Source organism: Salmo salar, chromosome ssa10 (genome assembly GCF_905237065.1).
Source record: "Salmo salar chromosome ssa10, Ssal_v3.1, whole genome shotgun sequence".
NCBI lineage: Eukaryota > Metazoa > Chordata > Actinopteri > Salmoniformes > Salmonidae > Salmo > Salmo salar.
Window position 1 is genome coordinate 14595346 of NC_059451.1, and position 21397 is coordinate 14616742.

General features: G+C 47.1%; 1 protein-coding gene across 4 annotated transcripts in view; it reads left to right on the forward strand.

The window, feature by feature from the left end:
- The window catches only part of LOC106613570 (rab GTPase-activating protein 1-like), a 168969-nt gene that overhangs the window by 89678 nt on the left and 57894 nt on the right, over window positions 1-21397 (forward strand). The window lies entirely within an intron of this gene.

Consider the following 21397-nt stretch of genomic DNA (forward strand, 5'->3'; position numbering starts at 1 on the left):
AAGTTCATTAGAGTTAACTGCACCTCAGATTGCAGCCCAAATAAATGCAGACACATCTCAACATCAACTGTTCAGAGGAGACTGCGTGAATCAGGCCTTCATGGTCGAATTGCTGCAAAGAAACCACCTCTAAAGGACACCAATAAAAAGAAGAGACTTGCTTGGGCCAAGAAACACGAGCAATGGACATTAGACCGGTGGAAATCTGTCCTTTGGTCTGACGAGTCCAAATTTGAGATTTTTGGTTCCAACTGCCGTGTCTTTGTGAAATGCGAGTAAGTGAATGGATGATCTCTGCATGTGTGGTTCCCACCGTGAAGCATGGAGGAGGAGGTGTGATGTGTGGGGGTGCTTTGCAGGTGACACTGTCTGGTATTTTTTAGAATTCAAGGCGCACTTAACCAGCATGGCAACCACAGCATTCTGCAGCGATATGCCATCCCATCTGGTTTGGCTTAGTGGGACTATCATTTGTTTTTCAACAGGACAATGACCCAAAACAGTCCTCCAGGCTGTGTAAAGGCTACTTGACCAAGGAGAGTGAGTGAGTGCTGCATCAGATGACCTGGCTTCCACAATCACTCGACCTCAACCCAATTGAGATGGTTGGGGATGAGTTGGACCACAGAGTGTAGGAAATGCAGCCAACAAGTGCTCCGCATATGTGGGAACTCCTTCAAGACTGTTGGAAAAGCATTCCAGGTGAAGCTGGTTGAGAGAATGCCAAGAGTGTGTAAAGCTGTCATCAAGGCAAAGGGTGGCTACTTTGAAGAATCTGAAATCTAAAATATATTTTGATTTGTTTAACACTTTTTGGTTACTACATGATTCCATATGTGTTATTTCATAGTTTTGATGTCTTCTCTATTATTCTGCAATGTAAAAAATAGTAAAAATAAAGAAAAACCCTTGAATGAGTACGTGTGTCAACTTTTGACTGGTACTGTACATCAGCAAAATAACTTTTAAAGGATCAATTAATTCACATGGTGTATTTAGCATGCTAATGGTGTAGCTATGTACTGTGCATTCGTTGACTTTTTCCACATTTTGTTACGTTACAGCCTTATTCTAAAATGCATTACATTGTTGTTTCCCCTTTTAAATCTACTCACAGTACCCCATAATGACAAAGCAAAAACATGTTTTATTTTTTTGCAAATGTATTACAAATATAATGAAATTTCACATTCGCGTAAGTATTCAGACCCGTTGCTCAGTACTTTGTTGAAGCGCCATTGGCAGCGATTACGGCCTCGAGTCTTCTTGGATATGACGCTACAAACTTGGCAAACCTGTATTTGGGGAGTTTCTCCCATTCTTCTCTGCAGACCCTCTCAAGCTCTGTCAGGTTGGATGGGGAGTGTCGCTGCACAGCTATTTTCAGGTCTCCAGAGATTTTTGATCGGGTTCAAGTCCGGGCTCTGGCTGGGCCACTCAAGGACTTTCAGAGACTTGTCCTGAAGCCACTTCTGTATTTTCTTGGCTGTGTGCTAAGGGTCATTGTCCTGTTGGAAGGTGAACCTTCGCCCCAGTCTGTGGGCCTGAGCGCTCTGGAGCAGGTTTTCATCAAGGATCTATCTGTGCTTTGCACTGTTCATCTTTGCCTCGATCCTGACTTGTCTCCCAGTTCCTTCCGCTAAAAAATATCCCCACAGCAAGATGCTGCCACAACAATGCTGCGCCGTAGGGATGGTGCCAGGATTTCTCCAGACGTAAAGCTTGACATTCAGGCCAAAGAGTTAAATCTTGGTTTCATCAGACCAGAGAATCTGAGAGTCCTTTAGGTGCCTTTTGGCAAACTCCAAGTGGGCTGTCATGTGCCTTTTTACTGAGGAGTGGCTTCCATCTGGCCACTCTACCATAAAGGCGTGATTGGTAAAGTGCTGCAGAGATGGTTGTCCTTCTGGAAGGTTCTCCCATTTCCACAGAGAAACATTGGAGCTCTGTCAGAGTGACCATCGGGTTCTTGGTAACCTCCCTGAGCAAGGCCCTTCACCCCCGATTGCTCAGTTTGACCGGGCAGCCAGCTCTAGGAAGAGTCTTGGTGGTTCCAAACTTCTTCCATTTAAGAATGATGGAGGCCACTAGGTTCTTGGGGCCCTTCAATAATGCAGATTTTATTTGCTACCCTTCCCCAGATCTGTGCCTCGACACAATCCTGTCTCGGCGCTCTACGGACAATTCCTTCGACCTCATGGCTTGGATTTTGCTCTGACATGCACTGTCAACTGTTGGACCTTATATAGACAGTTGTGTGCCTTTCCAAATCATGTCCAATCAATTGAATTTACCACAGGTGGACTCCAAGTTGTAGAAACATCTCAAGGATGATCAATGGAAACAGGATGTACCTGAGCTCAATTTCGAGTCTCATAGCAAAGAGTCTGAATTCAAATATAAATCAGCTATTTCTGTTTTTTTTTATTTGTAATAGATTTGCAACAATTTATAAAAACCTGTTTTTGCTTTGTCATTATGGGATGTTGTGTGTAGTTTGATGAGGAAAACATTTTACTTAATCAATTTTAGAATAAAGCTGTAACGTAACAAAATATGTTAAGTCTAGTGGTCTGAATACTTTCCGAGTGCACTGTATATCTGGTCTGTAGGGTTGTTTGTTGCCATTCAACTCCAAGGCGAACAGAGTTCATCTCTAGACCGAGGGTTAGCCGGCGTTGTATTGCACACACAGCAAGTCATTCTCTCTATCTGGGGCTGGATTTCAAAAGGTTACTGCCTGCAGCCTCTGAAAGGAAACGAGATATGTGCAGTTAGAGAGGGAAAATAATGTGACCTTTTTACCTTCATCTAATGAGCACATCAAATGTTTGTCTGATCACAGAGGTCTTTGGACTTTCGGCGGTCATGAATAAACGATGAACCAGTTCACCCTTACAACGACTTCTCTACATTTTTCCATTTACTTTTTTGTCATTTAGTGGACGCTCTTATCCAGAGCGACTTAGTTAGTGCATCCATTTTAAGGTAGCTAGGTAAGACTATCACAGTGATAGTAAGTACATGTTTTCATCAAAGGCAGTTCTAGTGAGAAATGAGTGCGTGTGCAAAGAAAGAAAACATTTTATGGGAGTTGGGTGCCATTGGATTCTATAGTCTACTTAGTTAGTAGTCAGGGAAAGTGTAGTTGGGCCGTGCGAAAATCATAATAAGAAAGCTTAATTTGAAATGCTTTTGTGGCTCTTTTTTTGGTGTGCATGCACCGGTTAGGTGGTGTGTATGATGCGTAGACAACCGGTTCCCTTCTCATTGAAGACCGCAGGGGGTTGACCGTAAAATACCTTTTTAATGGACAATGCGGGCTGAGGCTATGCAGATACTTTGCCCTTTCCTGACATTGGAGCTAATGCACACGTGTCACTGGCGCTCACACCATAGAGAGGCGCTCGTTATTTGGCAGCTCCTTCATTACCGCTTCACCTCCGCTGCTGCCGGCTAATATTTCACTGATGAAAGCTGGAGGCCAGACGCAATTTGTCTGGTGAAATCCATACATTCAACTCTTAAATCTCAGTCAAGTGGCTCACGCTCATTCTTTTCCCCTGGCGTAGGATGTTTTGATTAGCCGGGCATTTGAACAAATTCAGACGGTTTAGGGAAATGGTTTTCTATGGCTACACTGGGTAACACATGTTTTCTTCTTTTAAATCAATCCCTTCTCAGACTGGTGTTGAGCATGCAGAGAGCTGTGGCAGCCATTTTGACTTGCTCTCAGATGACTGTGTAGTTGTTACTGGTGGCATTTGGCTTTGTCCCTTTCTCTATTTCTCTCTTTCTGACAGCCCTGCTGTGCTCGACTTTCTGCCATTTAAGAGAAAGCTGAGGAAGGAGTCTGGTGTCTCTAGGGTGCTTGTTCAGTTGATCACCTTCAATGTTCGGTGGCGCTCGCCCTCACCTGGCTCTCGACATGGCTCAGTGGGTGGCGGTTGCTTAGCTGCTGATATAGGCTTCACACACAGCCTTCAGTAAAAAAACTACACACCACACACACAGGGCTAAAGTTAGCAAGGTGCTGACTTGCCGGGTTGAGATGAGGCTAACTGGGAGTGAAAGTTTAACTTGGTTATTATTCCATGGAGGGTATTTTTAGCCTGTTTGTTACAGCACAGAGCACACCTTTTTTAAAGCTTTTTCTTCCAGGAGGTCACATTGTCAACTGCCCCTGTGTTTTCCTCGATATACCCGATATACATCGATATACCCGGAAGTCTGATCTTATTAGCTCGACCTCTTGCTGTGGTTTATGTTGCTCGGTTGTCTCTTCGACACATGCTGCCCCTCGCTCGCGTCAATTATATTGGAAACCTACCGGCATCAGTCTTTACTGTTGCGTTACGCGGCTGAGGTTTGTTGTGTTAAGTCAACACATTGCCATATATCAGTGTTTCTCTTAAACCATTCTTTGCCCTTTGCCTCATCCCTCCCTCTTCCGGCATATAGCTTACTGCCAGCCTTTCATCCATATGCATGAAGCCCGAACCAAGAGGACCCGCTGAATATTCATGGGCAAACCCTCTCTATGCTGACTGTATTATGAATTCCCTTTATTATTAATCTGTGCAGCTGCACCGCTGCTGCCGAGGAGCGTCGCCTCGCCCTACCATCAAATGCACTCCTGGTGATCCGGCAAGGACGGTGTACTCGCGAGGATGAACACCTGCACCCCTCTGAGAGGTGAGGCGAGGCGGAGATGCCCTCGAATAAAAGATGAGCTATTCACACCCCTCGTCAGAGACAATGGGCCTTTTCCATGCCTTCCATACAGCTGTAATGGCTACTCTGCATAAGGGGTTGGGAGCATCACCCCTCACACACTACCACACCCAGCCCTATGCATTTTACATGGGGCAGCTCTGCCTCTTTTGAAAGGCTTGGAGTGTGTTTAACCAAACAGGTGCTCGACCCCCCCCCCAACTTTGCACGAGTGTCTTGGTGTGTGATGGAAGGAGTATCTAGTGGTTCACATTAGGTGACAACTGTAACGTCGGAGCCACTTCATGCCCACTTGATAAGAAGAGAAAACATCCTAACCCCAGGCACTTGTGTAGACCTGAGAGGATTGGAAAAGTGTGATCCATCAGGAGGGAATTCCACCGTACGCTGGAGCTATGCTTTTACCGAATTCCTTATACATATGCAGCCTTTTCACATCTACGCAAAGTGCCTAGGGGTAGGATCCAAGGATTCACTTGGAATTTGGGAACAGTGGTCACTCATCCCAGACCACTATGTTAAAAAAAAAAACGATTGTTCACATAAAACCGTCACTGCTTCTCCTTGATTGTCTCCACCACACCAAACTACTGTAACCCTACGATATCTGCGAAGTTTCGGCACATTCAGAGGATTCTCCCGCGTGTGTCTCTTCGTGTGTGTGTGTGTACGCTAGTGTTTGTGTTTGCGTGCCGTCCCTCCCTACTGCTCCAGAGCGCTGCTGACGATGGCAGATGAATGGCCTGCGGTCTGTTGACGCTAACGTACACCGACAGCTGCCCACTCGTTGCTATTAGGCTGGTCGCATGCCCGCCTCGCCAACTAGCGCCATCTGGATGCCCGTGTGGGTTATATCAGAGATATATGGGGGGGGCGTGAAAGCCTACCACTATGTATACTACAAGCATGTGAAATGTAGTAGATGACGATAGGTTACTGTTGTACCCAGCTGGGAGGTTTTTGAACAGTGTTTTTCAGTGGGGATATGACTGTTTGCTTGTCGCTGTCAATGGTCCGAGATGGAAGTAGGTTTGAAAACTACCTGGGAAAATGGGAAGAAACAGACCTCACGAGAAAGGAGTGTTCTCATCTTTGGTTGCTGGGTTGGACTTTAACTAGTACCCTCTTTACTGTGTACTACGTAGCTTGCGGAAAGCAACAAAAGGGGATACTATACGGTAGTGGACTACTAAATGCACTATTGTGCCTAAAGCATAGGGAAGATCCACTCTTCACAAGTTGGATTCTGGCAAATAATGAATTTGGTCTCAATTGTATCATCTGTCTTTTTCTGTTTTGTCTGTAAGCTCAATTGGAGAAAAATAACTTACAGAATCTCTCCCTTCTAGCACAATGCCATCTTTATGAATATATGGCAACCTCACTTATGAAAACCCATTTAGGCCAATGTTATTATTTGGGCACTATGCTTGCTTAGGGGAGAAGGCCAATGTTACAGATATGGCTCTAATGTCCATATCTTCACAATAGAGTTTTCAAAATGACTTTTTGGTGATCGTGTCGGGACATTATGATATTTTTAGCCTGCTGAGATTTGTTTCGTGTTGGTGTGCACGTGAGTGTGTGTTTTTATATATATATCTCTCTCTATATATATATATATATATATCTGCCCCACAGTGTGTCAGTTCGGATGCCAACCTCCTTCGGGATCGGCCTTAACTGCCAGGCTTCTGTGCCATGCCTGACTGTAACAGCCCCCCCCCCACACACACACACACACAGGGTGGGGGGCCAACCTTTATAGAGAGACGGACAGATAGAAAAAATAAAACCAGAGAAATTGAGATATGGGGGAAGAGAGAGACATTTTGTTAACAAGGAACGTGGCGATATAGAGAGACCGAAAGACTGAGAGAGATGCTCAGCAAAAAGAGAGCGAGAGAGATTGGGGACAGAGAGAGCACGTCGTTTGAAGACATCGTGTATTTGTATCGCCATATTTTTTATTTTTTCAATTTCGCTGTGTTCAAGCACTGCTTCGTGAGGTTAGTGGTGGTTGAGTGATTGATTACATCCGTGATTGATAGATTGTGACAGGAGGAGAAGCTTTATTTCTTTCTCTCCCTCCTTCGTTCCCTCGCGTTTTTCACGCCAACCCAGCATACTGCTAAACCGCAGGTGGACTAAGCCCGGACAGACCGACTCGCCGATAGACAGACAGGCTCTGTGTCCACCCTCTCCCGAATAAGGGCATCTAGCAGAATTAAATATGAACGTGATTATTGCATGAAATAATCTATTAACAATATTTAAACACCATAAGACCAGAGAGCAACCCTCAGCCAGCCCTCATGTGTCCCCTTCTGTAATCCCAAAGGCAGTGTTTCACATGCTAATACGACCAGCACGCGGTATTATGCAGTTGATTAGCGTCCTCAAGCCGGCGTCAGTATGGCCACAGTCACGGCGGTGGCATTTGCACAGTGAATAGGGAACGTGGGACGTGCTCCCTGGCTGTTTTGTCGCCCAGGTTGGCTTGAGACGAGAATTTTCCCCCAAAAGCGCTGTGTTCTGTCTTTTTGTTCTCACATGAGCGCACGTGCACGCTTAAACACACACACACACAGGCCCCCGCACACTTCTCAAACACTTTTCTCTACCACACATGGCAATCCTGTCCAGGTTAGCACTAGAGGACAACCAGGAAATGGAATTAGCCATGAGCACGTGCCGAATCCGATTGCCACACCCCTATAATATAATACTAATACTTTACACACTATAATATAATATATTGCAGCAGGTAGCATTGGGCCAGTAACCGATAGGTTGCTGGTTCGAATCCCAGAGCCGGCAATGTGGGAAAAAAATCTCTCGTTCTGCCCTTGTGCACAGCAGTTAACCCACAACAACTGCTCCCCGGGCGCCAATAATGCGGACGCCGATTAAGGCAGCCCCCCCCCCCACCTCTCTGATTCAGAGGGGTTGGGTTCAATGCGGAAGACACATTTCGGTTGAATGCATTCAGTTGTGCAACTGACAATGTACTCCCTTTCCCTATACAGCATAGTCTCACCTCTCCCTCTCTCCACACAATATTAACAGGGCACAGTGAGTCCACTGTGGTTAGAAATGGAGCAGGGTCACTGAGGTGAAGGAGAGTGTTTATCATTGTGGTCTACTTCTCCTCTCTCAGGTGGCTACGTGTCCACTATAAGACCAGCTGGAGACAGAGGAGCAAAATGAGCTCCAGATGTTCTCTCCTGCTGGAGGGAGTGACGGAAGGGAAGGAAGGAGGGAGGGAGCGTGGGAGGGAGAAATGAGGAGAGGAAGGAGGAGATGTAGGGAAGGAGAGAGGGAGGAATGAGGAGAGGTAGGGAAGGAGAGGGGGAGGAATGAGGAGAGGAAAGGAAGGAGAGAGCGAGGGATGGACAAATGAAGGGAGGGAGGGAGAGAATAAGCGAGTATAGGCTCCTGAGATGGAGAGAAGGGGTGAAGAAAGGTGGGCATTGCTATTGTGCTCATTCTATCAGAAGCTTTAGAAGTGGGGTCTGAAGAGTTTGGTAGGTGTTTATTGAAATGGAAAGTTCTTTGGGTCATTCCAAAGGACGACACATGGTGTAATTAGTGGTGTTAATGTCTTTCATCTCAATGCCGTTGCATTGTTTTGATGAGGGCCGTTGAGCACGACTGTCAAAGCCTCTGTCTGATTAGTTCGGAGAAAGAATATCTCTTCCCTTTGCATTTTCATGGAAACCAAGAGAGGATCATCAACAACTATGATGATTGTTTTGCAATTAGTTAGGATCATGCAGCAGCTACATGTTCTACTTTGTGTGTGTGTGTGTGTGTGTGTGTGTGTGTGTGTGTGTGTGTGTGTGTGTGTGTGTGCGCACAAACACATGCTTGTGTGTTTTGATTGTATGTGTATCATCCAGTATTTTGAGTATGTACTGGTACAATTAACAAAAAATTGGAAACATCAATAATACAAACCATTGAATTCGACCCACCCCATCTGCGGCACTGTTTCCCTCCCGTCTGCGGCGCTGTGTTTCCCTCCCGTCTGCGGCGCTGTGTTTCCCTCCCGTCTGCGGCGCTGTGTTTCCCTCCCGTCTGCGGCGCTGTGTTTCCCTCCCGTCTGCGGCGCTGTGTTTCCCTCCCGTCTGCGGCGCTGTGTTTCCCTCCCGTCTGCGGCGCTGTGTTTCCCTCCCGTCTGCGGCGCTGTGTTTCCCTCGGTCCCGTCTGCGGCGCTGTGTTTCCCCTCCGTCTGCGGCGCTGTGTTTCCCTCCCGTCTGGGGCGCTGTGTTTCCCTCCCGTCTGCGGCGCTGTGTTTCCCTCCCGTCTGCGGCGCTGTGTTTCCCTCCCGTCTGCGGCGCTGTGTTTCCCTCCCGTCTGCGGCGCTGTGTTTCCCCCGCTATCTGCAGTCCCACGTTCCTCTCCCCTAGTAGCCTGCCAGCCTCGCGTCATCCGACTCTCTGGCCATTGTTTCCCTGTGAGAAGCCCAGCCAAGGGGATCATGTGTCCCAGGGCCCGAAATAGCCCCCAGCCATGGAATAACCAACTAATGTCATTAGGAAGCTGAACAAACAGGTTATAAAGGCCTGCAGGAGGGAGAGAGGGATGGAGAAAAAGAGGAAGAGAAAGTGAAAATTCAGTGGCCGCCTCCCTAAGGAGTCGACTTCGAGTTTTAGCGCCGTTTAATCAGCCAACAAGTGGCCACTTTGGAGGAGTGTGGTAACAGCCTCCCCAGGGGGTAGAGCGAGGGAGTGTGTGTGTGTGTGTGTGTGTGTGTGTGTGTCTAGTAAAAGAGGGAACATTCACTGCAGCCTTTGAGCACATACAAGGATGGTCTGTGTGGGTTTGTCTGCCAGTGTGTATGAGTAGTACACGTGTACCTGTGTGTGTGGGCAACTGAACATGCATGTGTGTGTAAGTGGTTACGTCAATCATAATGTGACAGCAGTGGCTGCCCAGATTGGGTGCGTGCATGTGCGATATTCCCCCTGTTTGAACTTGGCTGGTAGGTTTCACGGCCCGATGCTTGTATAGAGATCATATGAGGCTTGCCAAGTCAATCCTTCGGGCACTGTTTACTACAGTATATTGTGTCTGTGTCCTTTGGTGTTTTAAACATAACACGTCATTTGAGCGCAACGCTTTTGTCTCTGCGCCTGTGTGAAGTTGGGCCCTATGCGTGTTCCCACACAGGTTAACGCCGTGCTCCACAACATGTGCTCACACGTCCCTGACACAGGGGATACACGTGGTCGTGTGTCCACCCGCCTTCATGCACAATTCACATGCGTTATGACTCGATCATTTTAAGGTAGCACCTCTACTCCAGTTTGAGCACATAACCCACTTTCTCACAATTCGCTTGTGTGCCAGCTACTGCTCACATCAGGGCGGAAGACCAAGTCGGCTTCGGTTTGGCCACATCTGGGACTGTGCAATGAGCAAAACAGACGAGTACAGGACAAGATGAACGGAGCCCGCCCTATGTCCCAAGTGGTGCCCTATTCCCTATATTGTGCACTACTTGTCACCAGAGCCCTGACCAAAGGCAGTGCACTCTACAGGGAACAGGGTTCCGTTTGAGACACGACCCGTGTTTTTCAGGAACTCATTTCGCACCTAATGACACCCAGCACAGAAAGGAGGTCACTGAAGTATAGGGAGAGGCACCAGACCATGATCTCCACTGCTCTATCTCTACAATTATACCAACTGCTTGTGTGTGTGCGTTTGAGAGAGAGAGAGAGCGCCTCTGCATCTATCTAGCCACCGAAGCCCACTCCACCTGGAGCTGGACCAGGGCGGTGGATTGTTATTGCAGATTGCCTTTTGAAGTAGGTCTTTGTCATTGAATGTGGTGGTCAGTTTGCATTATGGTCCACTATATTAGCTGATTGGTGTTTGGATGCGCATTAGGTTGTGATTGAGATCTAGTTAGTTTTTTTGGGGGGGGGGGATGCAAACTCTCCCAATTCAGCATCCGGTGTCTTCGATTAAATATATTAGAATATTTTCAAGTAACCAATTGATTCCCCCCCGAAATGTGTTTGACATACTGTACTTGCAGGCGTGTGTGTACTGTCTTTTCGTGTGTGTATGTTTACATTTCTATGTTGGTTTCTGTTCCCATATGCCTACCTACTGTATGTGTGTATAAGGGAGAATTGACATATTTCCGCATTTCGTCTCTAGTGTCTCCCTACCGCAGCCCAAGACTTCATTCAAGTAGCGTAGCTATGGCAACGCGGAGTCACACTCTGCAAGGAAAGAGGTTTCTGAGAGTTTATGTGAAGTTTAAAAATAGGGAGTAATTAATATGGGTATTTGTGCCGCTCAGAAATAGCTGTGTTATTCATTCATGTATGCATATTCGGAGGATGTTTGGCTGCTATGCGCAAATAAATAGAACCCCGACCAAGCTGCAGTGGAGTGTAGAGAGTGGTCCACATAATGTCAATTTAAATGACACTATTATGGCAATAAAGAAGAATTGCCACTTGCCATTTTAGAACGCATCTTAAGGGTTGTGGATGTTCACTGTCCCATCAGAGCCAGTCTCTTCCTGAACTTTGTCCCCGACACACCCTCTACAGGTTGAGTACACTCACAGGAAATTGTGTTGTACAAACACTTCTATGGAAACAATACCCATCTACACAAACCCTTCTAGAGAAACGATATATATATATACAAAAGTATATGGACACCCCTTTTAAGTTACTGGATTCAGAGATTTCAGCCACATCCGTTGCTGACGGGTATATAAAATTCGAGCACACAGCCATGCAATCTCCATAGACAAACATTGGCAGAAGAATGGCGTGGCTGAAGAGCTCAGTGACTTGCAACGGGGCACCCACCGTCATAGGGTGCCACCTTTCCAACAAGTCAAGTGGAAACGTCCAGGAGCAACAACGGCTCAACCGTGTAGTTGTAGGCCACACAAGCTCACAGAATGGGACCGCTGAAGTGCATAAGAATTGTCTGTCCTCGGTTGCAACACTCACTACCGAGTTCCAAACTGCCTCTGGAAGCAACATCAGCACAATAACTGTTCGTCGGGAGCTTCATGAAATGGGTTTTCATGGCCAAGCAGCCACACACAAGCCTAAGATCACCACGCGCAATGCCAAGCATTGGCTGGAGTGGTGTGAAGCTCGCCGCCATTGGACTCTGGAGCAGTAGAAACGCGTTCTCTGAAGTAATGAATCACGCTTCACCATCTGGCAGTCTGACGGACAAATGCCAGGGGAACGCTACCTGCCACAATATATAGTGCCAACTGTAATGTTTGGTGGAGGAGGACTAATGGTCTGGGACTGTTTTTCATGGTTCGGGCTAGGTCCCTTAGTTCCAGTGAAGAGAAATCTTAACGCTACAGCATACAATTACATTCTAGACGATTCTGTGCTTCCAACTTTGTGGCAAAAGTTTGGGGAATGCCCTTTCCTGTTTCAGCATGACAATGCCCCTGTGCACAAAGCGAGGTCCATATAGAAATGGTTTGTCAAGATTGGTATGGAAGAACTTGACTGGCATGCACAGAGCCCTGAACTCAACCACATCGAACACCTTTTGGATGAATTGGAACGCTGACTGCGGGCCATGCCTAATCGCCCAACATCAGTACCCGACCTCACTAATGCTCTTGTGTCTGAATGGAAGCAAGTCCGCGCAGCAATGTTCCAACATCTAGTGGAAAGCCTTCCCAGAAGAGTGGAGGATGTTATAGCAGCAAAGGGGGACCAACTCCATATTAATGCCCATAAATTTGGAATGAGATGTTAGACGAGCAGGTGTTCACCTACCTTTGGTCATGTAGTGTTTCTCTCATACACTGCTGCTCAGTCTGTTAGGAAGTGAAACAAAATGGCAATGGCTATGGATTCAATCAATTTTTTTGATTTGTCTGGATCTACCGAAGGAGCCGGTAGCTATTCCCTGTGGACACAGCTACTTTATGGGCTGTATTAATGACTTCTGGATTCACGATGATCAGTGGGGTGTCAACAGCTGCCCCCTGTGCAAGAAATGTTTTATCCCAAGGCCTGTACTGAGCAAAAATACTGCTGGCAGAATTAGTGGAGAAATTGAAGACGGGACCCCAAGCTGCTCTTTCTGCTCGCTATTACACTGGACCTGGAGATGTGGAGTGTGATGTCTGCGCTGGGAGAAAACTCAAAGCTGTCAAGTCCTGTCTGGTGTGCCTGGCCTCATACTATAAGACTCGCCTCCAGCCTCACTATGAATCTCCTGCCTTATAAGAAGCACAAGCTGGTCAAAGCCTCCACACGACTACAGGAGAAGATCTGCTGCCATCACAACAAATTCTTTGAGGTTTACTGCCGCGCATATCAGCAGTGTATCTGTTAACAGTGTTTGTCAGATGAACATAAAGGCCATGATACAGTCTCTGTTGCAGCAGAATGGACTGAGAAACAGAGGAAATTGGGGGGGGGGGAAATCCCATCAGAGAATCTCAGAAGAGCCAGGAGGAGATGCAGGATGTAGGACAGGCTGCGGAGTCACTCGAACTCTGTGCCCAGGCAGTGGTGGATGACTGCGAGAGGATATTTGCTGAGCTGATACGCTCCGTTGAGAGAAGACGCTCTGAGGGGAAGGAGCTGATCAGAGCCCAAGGAAAAAGCTGCGTTTTATTCGGGCTGCAGTGCGACTGAAGTAGTAGGTGGTTGAGCTGAGGAGGAGAGATGTTGAGCTGGAACAGCTCTCATACACAGGGGATCACATCGATCTCTTCCAGAATGTCCAGCCTCTCTGTGTCCCTCCTGGATCTGAGGCCTTACCCAGCTTCACTGTCATCCAACGAGTCTCCTTTTTGAGGTTGTGAAGAAATCAGTGCTGGGAATGAAAGAACAACTGAATGTATTGGAAGGAGGGAATGGCCATGGTAACTTGAAGGGTTCAGCTCAAATTGGAGCAGCAGATTTCCAGTACATTTCCATCTGTTTCTATCTGAGGGGGGATACAAAGGTGACTGGCAGTTATGGGGACCAGGTGCTCTGTAGATATGGTCTGTATGTAGCCTTTGACTGGGAGGTAGAATGGAGTGGGAAAGGGCCTTGTAAATATACTGATCAAAAATATAAACACAACAGAAACCATCTCAATGAAGTTTATCTGCGTGCTCGTCGTCCTCACCAGAGTTGACCTGGCTGCAGTTCGCCATCGTAACCGACTTCAGTGGGCAAATGATGCTAACCTTCGATGGTCACTGGCACGCTGGAGAAGTGTGCTCTTCACAGATGAATCCCAGTTTCAACTGTACCGGGCAGATGGCAGACGTCGTGTATGGCGTCATGTGGGCGAGCGGTTTGCTGATGTCATCGTTGTGAACAGAGTGCCCCATGGTGGAGGTGGGGTTATGGTACGGACAGGAACACCATTGCATTTTATCGATGGCAATTTGAACGCACTTTCATTCATTCCCCGCCATCACCTCATGTTTCAGCATGATAATGCACAGCCCCATGTCTCAAGGATCTGTACACAATTCCTGGAAGCTGAAAATGTCCCAGTTCTTCCATGGCCTGCATACTCACCAGACATGTCACCCATTGAGCATGTTTGGGATGCGCTGGATCGGCGTGTACGACAGCATGTTCCAGTTTCCACCAATATCAAGCAACTTCACACAGCCATTGAAGAGGAGTGGGACAATGTTCTACAGGCCACAATCAACAGCCTGATCAACTCTATGCGAAGGAGTTGAGTCACGCTGAATGAGGCAAATGGTGGTCACACCAGATACTGACTGGTTTTCTGATCCACGCCCCTACTTTTTAAAAAAGATATCTGTGACCAACAGATGCATATCTGTATTCCCAGTTATGTGAAATACATAGATTAGGCCCAAATGAATATATTTCAATTGACTGATTTCCTTATATGAACTGTAACATAAATTGTTGCATGTTGCATCTATAATTTTGTTCAGTGTAGTTTATTCAGTGCACTTATTGCCTTTCTCGCTCTAGGTAAATATATTTTAGCTTTTGATACTTATGTTGTGTTGTAAGTGCTGTAAATAATGGTTTAAGATTATTATACTTTGGCACAGCAGGGTCTCCTTCGGTCTTCCTTGTCGACTGTGCTTTGAAACCTTCACCTTGTGGTGTGTGTCTGTACTGGAGCATGTCGGAGTACACGGTGTTCTCATGTTGGCTTTCACAGCCGGGTCAGAGAGGTGAACTGAGACACTGACACCAGATGCTCTCACACATACACACACAGACACACACACACTAATCAACCCATCCAACCTTGCAGCTTTACCCCCAGCTCACCAGAAGTGCTGTCCACCTCGCTCAATTAGCTTGCCCCCCAGACTGTACCTCGCCAGGGCAAAGCTCAGTCCGAGCCCTGATGGGGAGGAAAGAAAGGACACAATCCATGTCCTCCGGTATAAACACAAATATAGAAATGTCAGGAGCCAGGGGATGCACTTTATCCGGTGCCCTGTACCACCAGTCTGGCCACACTCCTATCCTGCTCCAGCACCCTGCTTCACTCTGCGGAGTTGGCGCAAAGTGCACTCCACTTGGAATAAGCCTACGGTCACGGACAAATTAGAATGCATCGCCACTCATTGGCCATTAAAACCACAATGACAACACCGCGACAGATGAGTTTGCAATCTGTCAAGACGGCCAGCTGTTGTACCCCCTGAGGGACGTCCCCAAAAATTCCTAGCCTCGACAAAAGGACAAAGGTCGCCGAGGGACTTGATTTTTAATTAACGGACTGCCATTGTCTGAATATTAGTGGAATATATTACGGTGGCCTGGGGATGACAAATGAGACATGGTGGCGATCCAGGTGTCAGGAGCGATGTTACGTGTTGGCGAATGGTTTATGGCGGCTGGGGCACTCCAAGCAGTGAAGAAAGCGATCTCTCTCTCTCTCTCTCTCTCTCTCTCTCTCTCTCTCTCTCTCTCTCTCTCTCTCTCTCTCTCTCTCGCGCAATGCTAGTATTGACTAAGTTCGAGGCGGTTGCGTGTGTGAGGTCTGTTGACCCGCGGTGTTTTCTCTCCCCACGACACACTTAATAACAAGCAGTCAGCATGATCACACGCAGCGCCACACATGCATAATGTATAAACGAAATGAATCTGTCTACACTGGCAAGGCTTAAAAGGCACCCGACCCCACCTCTCCTTCCTTCCCTTCCTCCCTTCTTCCTCTTCTCTCACCCACCTCCATCCCCCTCTCTCACCTTTTTATTTGGTTGCTCTTCCGCAAGGTTGGACTGTGTGATCAGGCTAAGAATGCAGCTGTTTTTCCATTTCAATTATGGGCTGCTTTGAAGTGCTAGATTTCACCCAGGGGAGAAATGGGCCAGATAATATCCTTTGTCAATCACCTGGCTCTACTCTTCTCTCTCAGCCTCGGTCTCTCTCACCCTGCCTGCCCTGAGCACAGCGGCAGCCTCCCTCAGTCTCTCTACGCTGCAGGTCTCCTCCAGAGGTTTGGCCAGAGGTAAAAGCCTACCATAGTATTCAGTATCACATTGTCCTTGGATATTTTCCATTTGACAGTGTGATTAACCGTAACTGTATTGCCAGCCTTTAAAGCGGGGAAAGAAAATGGGACACCTTTGTTTCACACGTTGACGCACAACCCCTGAAGGGACAGTTGATGAACTGAAAAGAGGGGAGTGAATAAGGGAGAATGAGAGAACATGGATACACTTAACGTGATTGAACGTTTTAACTCATCGTCGTGCCATCTGATTGTGATGGTAATAAGCATGACGGTACCTCATGACTTCTCACAACCAGTTATGGATCAATGTCTGCTTTCAATCCAGCCCCTCCGTCACGACCATAACCGAGAAGGGTCCTCTCCTTGGAGGCGCGCCAAGGTTTAGTCCTCAGACAGACATGCTCTCTGACACGCCGTGCTGCCTGTTCATCTGAGCCGCTGCACTACACCGCCCTCGCTCTCTCCCCACAGGGGGGGGGGAGATGAGCGCTTTGGCATCTCCAGTGATCTGGGTCAAGCCGCAGCAGGGTGGCCTGCTGGTGACGGCGCTGATCCCCTCAGCCTGGGATGAAGATGGGTGAAGACATGCCCGTCTTTCTGCCTCAGTCACACACGTCGACCAGGCTCCAAGAGACTCCCGGGCAATGTTCCATCTCATGCACCGTTAGGATACAACGCTACTGAGAACTTTCTGGAAAGTTCTAGAGACGAGCTTAGTTAAATGGAACATTGGGCGGGGAAGACCTTACCGCACACATCAGCAGTGTGTCTGGCCATTTCGTTCCAAAGTGTTTACCGATGCGCAGGGCAAGCTAGTCACGCTTGCTCATTGAAACTTGTGCACAGGTCTGATAACCAGACACGCTATTTCTTCATAACCAGGTGACATCCTAGGAACTAATGGATTAATTCTCGCTGCGTCTCATGTGCAATGTATCCACGTCAGCCCAGAGTAGGGGGGAGCAGTCTCATATGCACAATGCAGCTAGCTGTCTGGCTTACTGTTGCTCTCTCTCCGAGTCGCTAGGCAGGAGGCTAGCAGCGCTTGTCAGCCGGGATCTCTTGCCACACTGATTGGACTGGCTGTCACGTCGGGCTTAATGGGCTCTGACTGCTTGCTCTCCTATCTGAGCCTCCACACACATCCCAGCAGCCCCGGCTCTGAGGTTTAGAGGCATCGCTGCTTCCCAGCAGTGGATCTGAAACCCTTATTACATAAACCTTGTTTAAGGGGCTGCTCGACCCAGGTTCTGACTGCTCCGTTTGGAAACACGCTTTACTGAACGTGGTCCCTTGTGGCCACATGTAAGGGTGTAAGCATGACCGTGGTTAAGCGGTTCTCATCGCCTTCTCCACTGACGCGAACATGTTTACTCTCTGATGAGTAACCTCTTTTAATAGTTTGACAAATTTGACATATTTGCATAAAACCCATCCCTACCAACTCATATGGGCCTTTCTATGACGTTGATTTCCATTCCTTCGGGAACCCTCAACCGTTGCAATTTATTGTTGTTGTATTTCAATACTAGTATATCTTTGCTCAGTAGAAGCACATGCTAGAATAGAACGTCATCATGCAACGACTGGAACGGTTATCAAGATATGGCTTTAAACTAGACAAGAGGATAGCAACACAGACCTCTGTCCCACATGTGGCATAATTATTCCCAACCACATCCAGCCTGTGTGGAACCTTCGAGCAGTGCTTGAAGCGATCCCCCGGTGTCCCACAGAGGTGAGCCGGCCTCAGATCAATGGGCTTGAAGGTCATCGGTTTTATCTTTCTCTTGTGACCGGGGGAAATCTGACAGGGGCCAGCGGTGGCTTGTTAACCAGGTCTCAGCCAGCCAAACAGCAGGGCTTGAGCCATCAACCCATAGAGCAAACTGAGAGGGCTAGCGTCGGATTAGCCTTAGCAATTGCGCCAGTGGAAAAAAACTGTGTCTTCTGTTTGCACAAGGCAGGTTTCTTTCACAGATGTTTGTCACTAAATGACCATTTAGAGCCCCCCTGCTTCCTAAGCTTATTTATGAAGTCTATTTGTCAGGAACCACGGAGTTTATGATGCCGCGCACAGATGAGATTCATTTTCATACACACAGAAAGAGAGAAGAGGAGTAATTGAGTAAGCGATGGACTAAAAGAGAGAGCTGGAGAGTTGGTGGGGGGCAGAACAAGGTCTCAGTTGTTGTATAATTAACTAGTGGCTGCGCCAGGATCGCAGCTTCGATTACTGTCCTTCCCAGACACACGACACAACCCAGCCGTCCTCAGGGCAGCATTTGGCTGGTATTTATTTAACGCGTCTTAATCGTGTTTGAGTTGAGCATAATTCCCTGCCTTTATCTTGCGGCGAACACATTGTTCACACACTATAATATCAGCATCGCCTTTTACTGGTGCTGACCTCAATTTACCCTGCTGCTGTAGTACCCAATTCCCCGGCGCATCTGGCCTGAGGCGCTAGCGGCACTTGAGGTTTGCACCTGACTGACTTACCACCGGCTCTGGTTACAGAGTGAGCTTGTCGGGGAATGAGGCGATGGGTGTGGAGGTGTTAGCTGCGAGGCAGAGGGCGTTGCTTGACTTGGCAAAATCAGCACTTTTTATTTCGGGGTGGTAAATGGGTTACCTGCCTGTGTTGCTCGGTGAGGCTGAGTAATGCCTTGTCTTGCCAACAGGCCCCCGAGCTGCAATTAGAAGAGCTCTTCCTCTCTCGCTCTCTCTCTCTCTTTCTCTTTTTTGTTTCTGTCTCCTTTTCTGTCACTGTCTACCCCCCCACTCCAGACAGTTACTCCAAAAGGACTAGCAAGACAGCATGAGTCTCTCTCTCTCTCTCTCTCTCTCTCTCTCACACACACACACACACACACACACACACACACACACACACACACACACACACACACACACACACACACACACACACACACACACACACAGCACTCTGATCTTATCCTGCCTCAGTTAATGATTTTTAAATTCCTGCATATTTATTATGTCATCTCGCGTAACATGGTTCATTGGGATTCTGACCTTGTGTGAAAATGTTATGACGAGTGGGTGAAGGGTGTGTTAGTGTGTGTGTGTCTAGAGAAAGACCGAGATTCCTGAATGTTGTCTTTATGTTAAGATTGTGTGGGGGAGGGGTTGTCTTTGAGCCCCTGGTAAATCTAGGTCACCCATAGTGCCACAAAGTGTTCCTACCATAACCATCCAGTACAGTATCCAGTGCGAGTATGACGGTAGCGGATTGGTAGCACCACCACCTGCGTTCTACTGTACTTTCAGCCGACCTATGGATCATTTGGACAAAGGCCCGACTCCAAGCCCCTGAATCGACTGATGAAATAAGTCCTGCACTAAGCAGCTTGAGGAAAATGGCCCCCTCTTTTGAAGTGATGAAGAACACACACGTGCACACCAATGATGTATATAAAACCTGGATTGCTGATGCTATGTATTAGCCAGAGAGAGGTTTTGAAGCCACCGGTCGGCCATATTGGCACCCCCCAGTAGGAGCTTTCCTCCATTGGAATGAATGGAATCCTACAGTATTTCAATTACATGTTTCAAGGACGAAATTACATGTATTTTAGTATTTTTGTTGTTATAGTGGGGACAGTAATATTAGAACTTTCCAGAAATTGTATTTGAAGGAATTTTCTTCATATATGTTTTCATTTCTTATTTTTATGTTTAGCTCACATAATATCATTTAAAAGTAAGCATTTTTTATTTAACCTTTTATTTAACTAGGCAAGTCAGTTAAGACTTGCCTAGTTCATTCTATTAAGGGGCCTATAATAGAATACATGTGGCTAAAATAAATATATACATTAATAAATGCATATTTATAGCTTCCAAAAAATGTCGACAATGGTGAGGGAGTGCCAAGATGGAGGAGCGCTGCCTTCAAAACAGCGCCCCCTGTCATTGATCTAGTGTGCATATATAAATCTTTGGTGCACACACTCGTGCATGCTCTCATGTGAGCATACACGTACACAATATATGCCCACACATCTCACATGTATATTATACGCAGACAAACAGGCATTGCCAATATCATTTGACCAATGCACAAGTGTGCACGCACCCAAGTCCAACCTCAGACATCCTGTCTTCTCTCCCTTTCATCGCTCCCTTTCTTCGAGTGCAGTGATGCCAAGCCAGTGGCACGGATTCAGAGACACCAAGGACTTTGTATTGGAGGGGTAGCTCATCTGAAGAGCGAATTAGAGATAGGAGACCTACTGTAGCCTTATTTACTGCCATTAGTTGACTAATGACGCCTTTAATTAGTAGTGACATGCGCCGTTAATTTAATCAAACTGTTTACAACTGGCCCTGTCAACGAGATTCCTCCAGACCCCGTTTGACGTTGTCATGGTGCTGCACTTTGTTTAATTATTGGACTGCTTAAACAGTGGTGTGGGAGGGTGGGTTGTTGAGCAACACAATGCATGTATGTTTCATGTGTGTGCGTGCATGCGAGTACATGTGCATGCTAGTATCTACGCTATTATTACGCTCATATTGTTTTCATCTCTTTGGTGTTTGCGCTTGTAATGAAAGCATATCAAATGTTTAGTTCCAACCAGCCCATAATGCATTGTCATACCTCCCCCTCCTCGTTTCCAATCTCGTTAAAGCGTTACAGGTTGTTGTGTGCCAGGCTGGCAGCGGCAGTCAAGCCCTTCGACTGTCTGTCGTTGTTTGCTTTCTGAAATGAAATGAATCACTTGCCCCCTAAACTGTTCTTAGCGTATTGGCCCGATATATGGAGAAAGCTGCTAGCAACACACATCAAATTAGCATTAGCTGGGCAGAAACATCTGTAACACAGCAGTGTCCTAACCCAGTCCTCTTTGAGCAACACTACTTAAAGCCTGCAGGTATCATACAATACTTTAGAACTTGGCATAAACATGTATGAACTGTTATAATGTATTATAAGGCTTCATTAGGCTGTATTCTGATTCTCGGTCTGGGGTTATGGGCAACATCTACCTAATGTGAGCTGAATTTATTTTTAGCCTGTGTTGGTGATGCCAGGCTGTGCCCAGTCCTATTGGGTTGATAGTTTCTCTGTTGTTTTTTCCCATGAAGAGGGTGGCAGAGGGGGGTGAAGACCGAATGTGCCCCTGTGGCACCGCTGCTGACAACCGTTTGA